Genomic DNA, 9,991 nt, shown 5'->3' with positions numbered 1-9,991 from the left:
ATGAACCCAGATGTCAATGTGTCATTTGCCTGGGTTGCAGGTATCCAAGCTCTTGAGCCTTCACCTGCTACCTCTCAGCATGCACATTAGGAGAACGCTGGAATGGGAAGCAGAGTCAGGACTCTGAACACAGGCGCTGTGATACAGGATGCCAGTGTCCCCAGTGGCAGACTGCCGTGCCAAATGCCCACCACAAGACTCTTTACTAGTCAGGGCTGTTAAAAAAAAATGGACATTTACATATAAGTTAACCTACCTAGTTACAGACTTTATATCCATAACAAAAATTAACTCAATAACAGATCTTACACCTACATGTAAAATACCAAATTATATTTAAAAAAAAAAAACAGCTAGAAAATAACATGAGAAAATCTAGATGACCTTTAGTTATCATGAAAACTTGAACACAACACTACAGGCATGAAAGAAATAACTGATGATCTGGACTTCCTCAAATTTAAAAATTGATGACTTGTAAGAGACTATAAAATGAATTAGAAGGCAAATCACAAAATATTGGTAAGGACATTTGAGGAAGACTGTTACTTGAACTGTGAGAGAACTGTTAAATCTCAAAAAGAAGAAAACAACTCATTTAAGATAAGAAAAGATCTAAACAGATACTTATTCAAGGAAGATACACAGATGGAAAGTAAGCGTACAAAAAAAAAGTTCAAGGTCACATGTTACCGGAAATTGCAAATTTTAAAAAAGGAAGAATTACGATAGGATATATATTAAGATGCTAGAATTCAAATACTGCAAACATCAAATGGTGGTATGGATGTGAATTAAGAAGAAGTTTGATTCATTACTAGTGTGTGTACAGTTGGTAGTCACCTTGGAAGATAGCCAGGTAGTTTTTACCGATCTAAACCAAGAAGTCATACTCTACTATATACCTAAAGGAGTTGAAAAGCTATAAGAAACACACACACACACACACACAGACTCTCTCTCACACACACACATATACACACCCTGCACTTGCAGTTTATACCAGCTTTTTTAATTGCCAAATTCAGAATCAGGCGCGATGCTCTTCAGTGGGTGAATGTGTAAGCATACTGTGGCATGTTCATAAAATAGAGTATCATTCAGTTCTAAAAAGTAATGAACTGTTGAGACAAGAAAATACAAGGAGGAAACTTAAATGCCTATTAATAAGTAAAAGAAGGAAATCTGAAAAGACTACATACTTTCTGACTCTGACCACATGCCATTCTGAAAAGACAAATTATGAGGACAGTAAAAGAAAAAAATTAGTAACTGTCAGGGTCTCAGGGGAAGGAAGAATGCGTAGGAAAAACCCAAATATTTAAGAGAATGAAACTATGCGGCGTTATATGTACTAACGTGTACATCTGTCAACACTCATAGAATGATTAACACCAGGAATGAAACAAACTGGACACTGGGTGATAATGAGCTGCAAATGTACATTCACCAACTGTAGCAAGTCACTCTGTCATGTGACGCTGATGGCAGGGCAGGCTGTGTGTCTGTTTAAGGGAAAGGGGTATATAGGAACGCTCAGTATTTTCCACTCAGTTTTGTCGTGAATTTAAAATCTTTATGTAATATAAAGTTTTAAAACAAAATTTTAAAAGAAAATCTAGAGCATAAATATATTTTCAAATTATTTATTTGATAAAGATTTAATATCCAGAATAAAGAACTCCTATAATAAAAACACACAGCCCTATTTAAAAAAAAGGCAAAAGACTTCAACAGGTATTTCTCCCAGGAGGACACACAAATGACCAATAAGTTCAAGAATAGATGCTCAACATCATTAGTCATTAAGGAAATGTTAATTGAAATAGCAATATTTCAATTCATACCCCTAGGATGGCTATAATTAAAAAATTAAAAGGGAAATTAACAAGCCCCAGACACTCTGCAACTAGCTGCTTAAATAAGCTTTCTTTTATGTCTATCCTTGTCTTGCTAAGTAATATTTCAATTTGACTTTCATCTATGATTGTCTTTTGTATTTTTTTCCTATCACTACCACCTTTAAGAAAACTGTAATTTACTTACAAACACATACATCTTTATATGTATGTGTGTATATACACATATACAGACATACCCACATGATGTATGTTCCAAAACTCCATGGAAAATATGAAAATCAATGATTGCTTTCAGAAATCTTGTACCAAAATAAGCTCATCTTTTCATTTCCATTTTTCCATGAACTTTTAAAGTACTCTTATATATGTGTATCTCTCCATATATACGAGAGAGAGAGAGAGAGAGAGAGAGAGAGAGAGAGAGAGAGAGAACACATGGAGAAGTGATGTTTTCAGTTTAACACAGAAGTTAATGATATATTCTCATCAGAAATAGGATTGTTTCATTTTATGATGTATACATGTTTCAAACATTGTCTGACATAATTGCTCAATGAACATAAATTAATATTTCTGTCTTATCCATTTCTGTTGATAGAATATTTTGAAATTTTTACATCTTTCAAATCGTCTCTAAGATTTGTGCTCTATCATTAATTTACACTCAATTACTTCATGAAGATTTAAGACTATAAATTATTCTTTAAGTATTGGCTTAACAGAGATCTCAAAGTTTTGTTATGTGGTATTATAATACTTTTTGGTTCAAAACATTTTTTAACATACATTTGGGGACAGAAGGCAAAAATATTAAAATTATATTTGTCATAATCAATAGGCATTTTCTAAGTATTGGCTTGTAATTAATTTCTAGCCTAATAAGAAGACATACCCGGAGACTTTAACACATTAAAAACTTTAAATTTTGCTTATGTTTAAAACCGTATTTTTAAAAAAATGTTCTCTGTGTACTTGAAAAGAAGACACCTGCAGTAGGTAACTGCTGTTACATATATTCTTTAGGTTCAAGGTATTGTCTAATTATGTTGATCAAATATTCTGTATCTTTAATTACAGTACAGAATGAAATTATGAGAGGCCCTCAGATATTCTCAATTGTGTGTCAACAATACTCATAAATAACAGTAATTAAAAGTATAGAGAAACAAAAATATTGTTTCCCAAAGGAGCCTGAATATCAAGTTATGTTCAAGCAAGGTTTTTTTAGTGCTTAAATATTCAAATCATTTTTACTATTCTGTATATATTAATAATAATATTCAAATTATAAAGAAAATAAAATTGTCATTTTTCTGATAATTAGTCTTCAAGAGTAAAACAGTAGGAATCTGTGCTTTAATAGATGTTTTCCTTTCCTTTAGCAGTGTTCCATGCCTTTAAAAATATTTGCCTTTTTTTCATTATTTCTGCTACTCCTGGAAGGTACTTTTCTACATAATAAAATTCAAAGGTTTTCTATAGTTGTAATACATGTTCAACTAGAATTTTTCAAAAAATTAAAAAAATAACCCCATAGACTTGGTTGTTTGCCAGCCAAACTACTGAAATCAGTTGCTAAGGTGATTGCCTTAATTTTTTTCTTCCTATTCTTCTCAGTCTAGTTAAAACCAAATTAAAGTTTATAACATATGCAGGATAATAGCACCACTCATAATTCATAGAGAATATTCTAGCCACTCTATAATTGAAACATACCATTTGAAATCTTTAGACCAAGAATACAGTTGAATTTCTTAACATGCATAATAAAAATATGCAATGACATATAAAACAATTCATTTTTATGTAATTAGAACCAATGTCAAAATGCAGGTTACATTTAGGGCTTAATCCAAGATTTTTTGGTTGGGTATTTGTTCGAAGCAGCAGAAAGTGTTTTCTATATGTAGTATCTGGAACTAATCTGGCCTTCTAGCTGTAGTGTTACTACTCGGAGAGGATCATTCAAAACTTAGAGCAATCTGGCAATTAAATCACCAAAAAGCACCCTCTACTACCACTCACTCTCCCAAAGGTCGATGAGCTTTATGCTAAAATAAATATCAAGACTGTAAATTTCCAATGTATTTCTGATCCCCCCCCCCCCCTTAATATATCAGAAACTTTTCCTAAGCACAAAGAAAGTCATGCAAACATTCAGAAACTTAGAGCCTGGATACAAAGTGTTCAGGAAAAATTTACCTAGAAATAGATGTCCATGTCCTAAAAACACATGAAATATTTGTTTCTGGAGAAAAGATACATTTTAATGTAAAAAATAAAATTCAAAACTATAATGCCTGCCTTATTTAACTGATAACCTGACAGATTTTTTTAAATCTTTTTTTTATTTTTTCATTTTTTATTTTTTTTTTTATTTTTGACAGAGTGGACAGTAGAGGGAGACAGAAAGGTCTTCCTTTTGCTGTTGGTTCACCCTCCAATGGCCGCCGCGGTAGCGCGCTGCGGCCGGCGCACCGCGCTGTTCCGATGGCAGGAGCCAGGTGCTTCTCCTGGTCTCCCATGGGGTGCAGGGCCCAAGGACTTGGGCCATCCTCCACTGCACTCCCCAGCCACAGCAGAGAGCTGGCCTGGAAGAGGGGCAACCGGGGCAGAATCCGGCACCCCGACCTGGACTAGAACCCGGTGTGCCGGCGCCGCAAGGCGGAGTTTTATCCTAGTGAGCCGCGGCGCCGGCAACCTGACAGATTTATGTACTATTCAAATGAAAGTACCAATGAAGAAACTGTGCAAATATTTAATGAAAAAATATAACTAAAATGTAGCAGAAAATATTCATAATGTAAAGATAAATAATAAACACAATTTCAATATTAGCCAATTATCTTTGACTTCTGTGATGAAAATGGATATTATTGAAAATCCTCTCTCACTATCCACTCTGCCTGTCAAAAAAAAAAAAAAGAAAATGGATATTATTGAAAATAATCCATAAAAACCAAATAAACATGTAATAGAAGACTTCTACAACCTTTGTTAAAATTCAGTTTCACATATAAGTGTTACTGTATCTTGGGCAAAGCAACAGATCAAAAATCAATGTTACTGGATTCTAAGACCAACTATGTCAGTAATACTTTTATGAACTTAAGACAAAATCTTAACCACTCTTGCTGATAGTTTCAAACAGGGAAAGCACTAACAGTATCTGTCCCAGCATACTTACCTCTCAGGGTTTCAGTGAGGATCAAATGGAAATTAGTAGGGGGCTGGTGCAGTGGCTTAGTGGATAAAGCCGCTGCCTGCAGTGCTAGCATGCCATATAGGTGCCGGTTTGAGTCCTGGCTGCTCCACTTCCAATCCAACTCCCTGTTATGGCCTAGGAAAGCAGTAAAAGATAGCCCAAGTACTTGGGCCCCTGCACCTGCGTGGGAGAGCCAAAAGAAGCTCCTGGCTCCTGGCTTCGGATCGGCCCAGCTCCAGCTATTGCGGCCAACTGGTGAGTGAACCAGCAGATGGAAGACCCCTCCCCCCCCTCTTTTTTTTTTTAAACTTTTATTTAATGAATATAAATTTCCAAAGTACAGCTTATGGATTACAGTGGCTCCCCCCCCCCCATAACTTCCCTCCCTCCCGCAACCCTCCCCTTTCCCGCTCCCTCTCCCCTTCCATTCACATCAAGATTCATTTTCAATTCTCTTTTTATACAGAAGATCAGTTTAGTATATATTAAGTAAAGATTTCAACAGTTTGCCCTCACATAGCAACACCAAATGAAAAATACTGTTGGAGTACTAGTTATAGCATTAAATCACAATGTACAGCACATTAAGGACAGTCTCTCTCTTTCTGCCTCTCCTTCTCTCTCTGTGTAAACTCTGACTTTCAATTAAATAAATATATCTTTAAAAAATGGAAATTAGTAAATAAAAATAGTTTTGAAAGTCAGAGGTTCTCAAATATGAGCACTTAAAATTTTCTTTTGGGCTGGCGCCGTGGCTCAACAGGCTAATCCTCCGCCTTGTGGCTCTGGCACACCAGGTTCTAGTCCCGGTTGGGGCACCAGATTCTATCCTGGTTGCCCCTCTTCCAGGCCAGCTCTCTGCTATGGCCCGGGAAGGCAGTGGAGGATGGCCCAAGTCCTTGGGCCCTGCTCCCGCATGGGAGACCAGGAGAAGCACCTGGCTCCTGGCTTCGGATCGGCACGATGTGCCGGCCGCAGCGGCCATTGGAGGGTGAACCAATGGCAAAGGAAGACCTTTCTCTCTGTCTCTCTCACTATCCACTCTGCCTGTCAAAAAAAAAAATTTTTTTTTCTTTTGGAAAACTGTTCTTGATATTACAAGTTTGGTTTCAAGAAACAAATAATATCCAACCATAATACTGTAGCTCTGAAACTATGCTAAGGTTTACAATTTGTCAAACTTTATCCTGACAATCTATATTCACCTCATTTACAGTGAAATGAGGCAACAATTGAACCATGTTGCATAATTTTAAAGGTTTACCCAAATGACCACACATGGCTCATTAAGCTAAGTATGTTTTAATAGGTGCTGTTTTTATGAATTGATCTCCTACAACAATTTTACATCCATGTTTATTTTCCTTGGAAGATCACTTTACTTGATGTTTTATCAAACTTTTGCTTTTATTTTTCTTTTTTAGCTGCTTGTCATATGATTATTTTCACAAAGTAAAATCAACCCTCTCAAATGGAGGCTCGCCAGCCCCACATAAATTAACTTTGATCAACATTTTGTTGATCTTTAGAAAAATGTTTCCATGTGGTAAATACTTGTTTCCATTCTATCTTTGAAGACACTTGTTTTCCAATTACTTTACAAATTCCAAAGCCATCAACTAATTTTAAATGAATTATGGTCCTGAGTATTGATAAGCATAAAGGAATGTAATTAAATAGTCCAATCATCTCACCTTCCTCTGTTACTGAGATATATGAATCCTGTATGTTTCAAAAGTGAACACACCACATTGCATAAGTTTGTTGGAGATAAAGACAACAGTGAGGGAGCAGGGCACTTCCACTTACTGCAAATGAAAGTAATCTGTATTATCAGCACGGTCATTCACAGTTCATCCTCTGTAATGCAGTGCTTGTTAGCATACAGGAATTTCTGAGCGGTGTACTTTCTGTCTGGGTTAAGAAAGGGGGAACAGTCTAGAAAGGAAATGTCATCCACTGCTATGCTGTCTATAGAGCTAATGCCACATTTTGTCCTGAAAACAATCTAAGAAAAAAATGGAAAAGTCAATTATAGGTGAAGCTGTCAATCAAGAAGTTCAAAACTTAGAACAAACACTAATTATCAAGATCATCAAGGAAATGTAAGGGTCTAAGTTGTGCACCATTCTCAACAAAAATGAGAGTGGCAACACAACTGCCTCAATGTCTAGATTTTTAAGAAAATCAGCAGGAGTCTCCAAACCACTACTGTTGCCTCTGCTAGCTCTAGACCCAGAACAAGACTTGTTTACTCTGTAGAACTTCATCACACATAGAGGTACCTCAATCAGTTGATGTAGAGACAGAAGAAAGGTACAAGAACATCTTTTATTTCTCCCAGTTCTTTTTTATTCCTCAGTTCTATATCCACCCCAATGATTTGAAAGCTAAAAGCTATTAAACCTAAATACCATGAGATTTTTTTGTGGGGGGGCAAATTTTTGAAATTGAAATGATTTTCATGGTCTTTGATTAATGTACATGGTAAACAGAATCCTCACACGTCCTGTCTGACTACAATTTCTCACTAACATGGACTTTGGTAGAAGTGATACAAAATAATCAGAGTTGCTGAAGTTTTTTAAAAAACTGTTTTAGTTTGAGTGATACCACCACTTGGAATAACAGAAAACACAATTCCACAGAGCATAAGAAGTTTCATTATTTTGATTCATATTTCTAAGTGAAATTAATTCAGTGTCCCTGTATTCCATTATGATCTACATAGGTATATAAATAATTAATATTGATACACTTTAAAGAAATATAAGAAAGGTACAGATTTACCTCAATGATTTCTTATAAAATATTTACTACTTCCAAGCTCCAAAATGCCATTTGATCAATTCTAAATAACTATTTTTGGTGAAACAAGGAATTTTACATTTTCCTTCAGATGAGGTACACTGTTATGCTACTATGAATTAGGATACATTACTTAAAGTGACAGCATAGAGTAGCTAAAATTATGCCACTCACATTATCTAAAAATATGTTTTTATATGTTGAATTTACATAAAATAAATAATTATTCACAGCAGATGAGCTGAAAAAGAAAGAAATTTGTAAGAAGATGAAGTACTTGGAAGTAACGAAGATGTGAAACTAGAAAAAATAGAGGACCATGACTTTTTTACAAGATAAATTAGTCTTTGAGAAAAAAATGTTATATACATGGACAAGATATTCTACTACTGGATAGTCTCACTACTTGACTCAAGAATGTTTCACTGAACTGTCTGCTATCCTATAAGCACAAACTTAGCCACCTGTCATGCCCAAATGATCAAACTGCCACTCCTATCTGAATGCTCCATAGAATGTTGGTTGGGATTCCATGCACTTCAATGCTGAACATGATTAATTTTTTAAAAATATGATGCATCTTTTTTTTCAAGTAGAACAAAATCAGGGTCAAATATTTTTATAAAATTTGGCAGGAAATATAGCAAGCATTTGGATTGTAGACTATTTGGACTATGGGTGGCTGCCTGTGTTTAAAGTCTGCCTCTGCCATTTTGAGGTTACATAATTTCACAATCCCACCATGGTAGCAGTGATGACAGAGGCTCAAGAGCAGCTGCAGTGAATGTAACAGCTGCAAGTGGCCAGCAGCAAAATAGTCAATCTTTTAGGGATGCTGATGCATTGACAGAGACTATGAGCGGTGGTTCAAATGATCCTCCCAGTGTCGCCGAAGATGGACAAGAAGTCCTTCATGAGGAAGGACCTCAAGATGCCTCAGAGTACAAGCTGAAGGGATTAACTGACCTAACCCTGGGTAAGAGTACAAAGACAGCTTTTGAAGATATTAAAAATGTGCTGGTTTCAAAATTGCTGTATAAATTTATTCTGGAAACAAGAATAATTTTTGTTGATAGCAATGAACATGCTCTGAAAAAAAGGGAAGATTGAGGAGCAACGTGCAGCTACAGCATTAGCATCTGTTCTTTGTAGTCACTTGGGCCCTGAAAGTAAAGAGATTTTTAAAAAATTCTTGGACCAGCTCTAGAGAAAATAGTTTTTGATTGGACAGCTAGTGTCCAGGAGAGGTAAACCCATGTGACCTGCTTTGGTGTTTGCCATTTTATTGTCACAGATGACATTACCAAGTTGCAGTTAACCCTAGAATGTTTGGAAAATAAATATCTTCACTGTATCCTATCTCAAAGGAAAGATGATAATGTTATTTGTGGCCTTACCACAATGCTTCGTATCAGCTCACTTCTCACCTAGAGATTGTTACTGACCTTATGCCCAATAAGAGAAGTCAAGAAAAAATGCATTTCCATAAACTCCCAAACCTGCTCCTGTGATATTGGTGATTCTTTGGCACTTCTCTTTGAATTGGCCAGAGCGATTGAGGCTAACTTTTTTGTTTTTTATAACTAAGGACTTGGGAGTCTGCTTCAGATGCTTAGGGCATTGGCCACAGATGAAAATAAACACTGAGCCAAGATGGAGAAGGCAAAGTAGGAGTAGGATTTGAGACAACCTAAGGGCTGTAGAGGAATGTGATTTTTCCATAGAAACTGCTACATTTGGTCTTGAATGCATGTATATTGGGAGATGTGTCAAAAAACACATCGATGATATCTTTAAGGAGGTTCTTGGATCAGAGCATGTAATATCACTTGCAGCCAACTAAACGCCTTTGCAAGATATTTGAACTTGAACCCCTTTTGATGCTCGATGCTGCAACGCTTAAAATGATAAATATTCTTCTTTTTTTTTTTTTTTTAAAAAAAAAAGATTTTTATGGGGCTGGAGCTGTAGCATAGCAGGTAAAACACTGCCTCCAGTACTGGCATCCCATATGGGCACTGGTTCAATTCCCAGCTGCTCCACTTCCCATTAAACTTTTTGCTGTGGCCTGGGAAATCTATAGAAAATGACCCCAGTGTTTGGGTCCTGCACCTAC

General features: G+C 36.0%; 1 pseudogene; it reads left to right on the top strand.

Annotated features, from left to right (window-relative positions):
• LOC133773404 (interferon-related developmental regulator 1-like) lies at nt 1–9,779 on the top strand (annotated as a pseudogene).
• Nucleotides 9,780–9,991: the final 212 nt, after the last annotated feature.

Source organism: Lepus europaeus, chromosome 14 (genome assembly GCF_033115175.1).
Source record: "Lepus europaeus isolate LE1 chromosome 14, mLepTim1.pri, whole genome shotgun sequence".
NCBI classification, from domain to species: domain Eukaryota; kingdom Metazoa; phylum Chordata; class Mammalia; order Lagomorpha; family Leporidae; genus Lepus; species Lepus europaeus.
The sequence above is the reverse complement of the archived record's forward strand: the minus strand, read 5'-3'. Positions and strand labels throughout refer to the sequence as shown.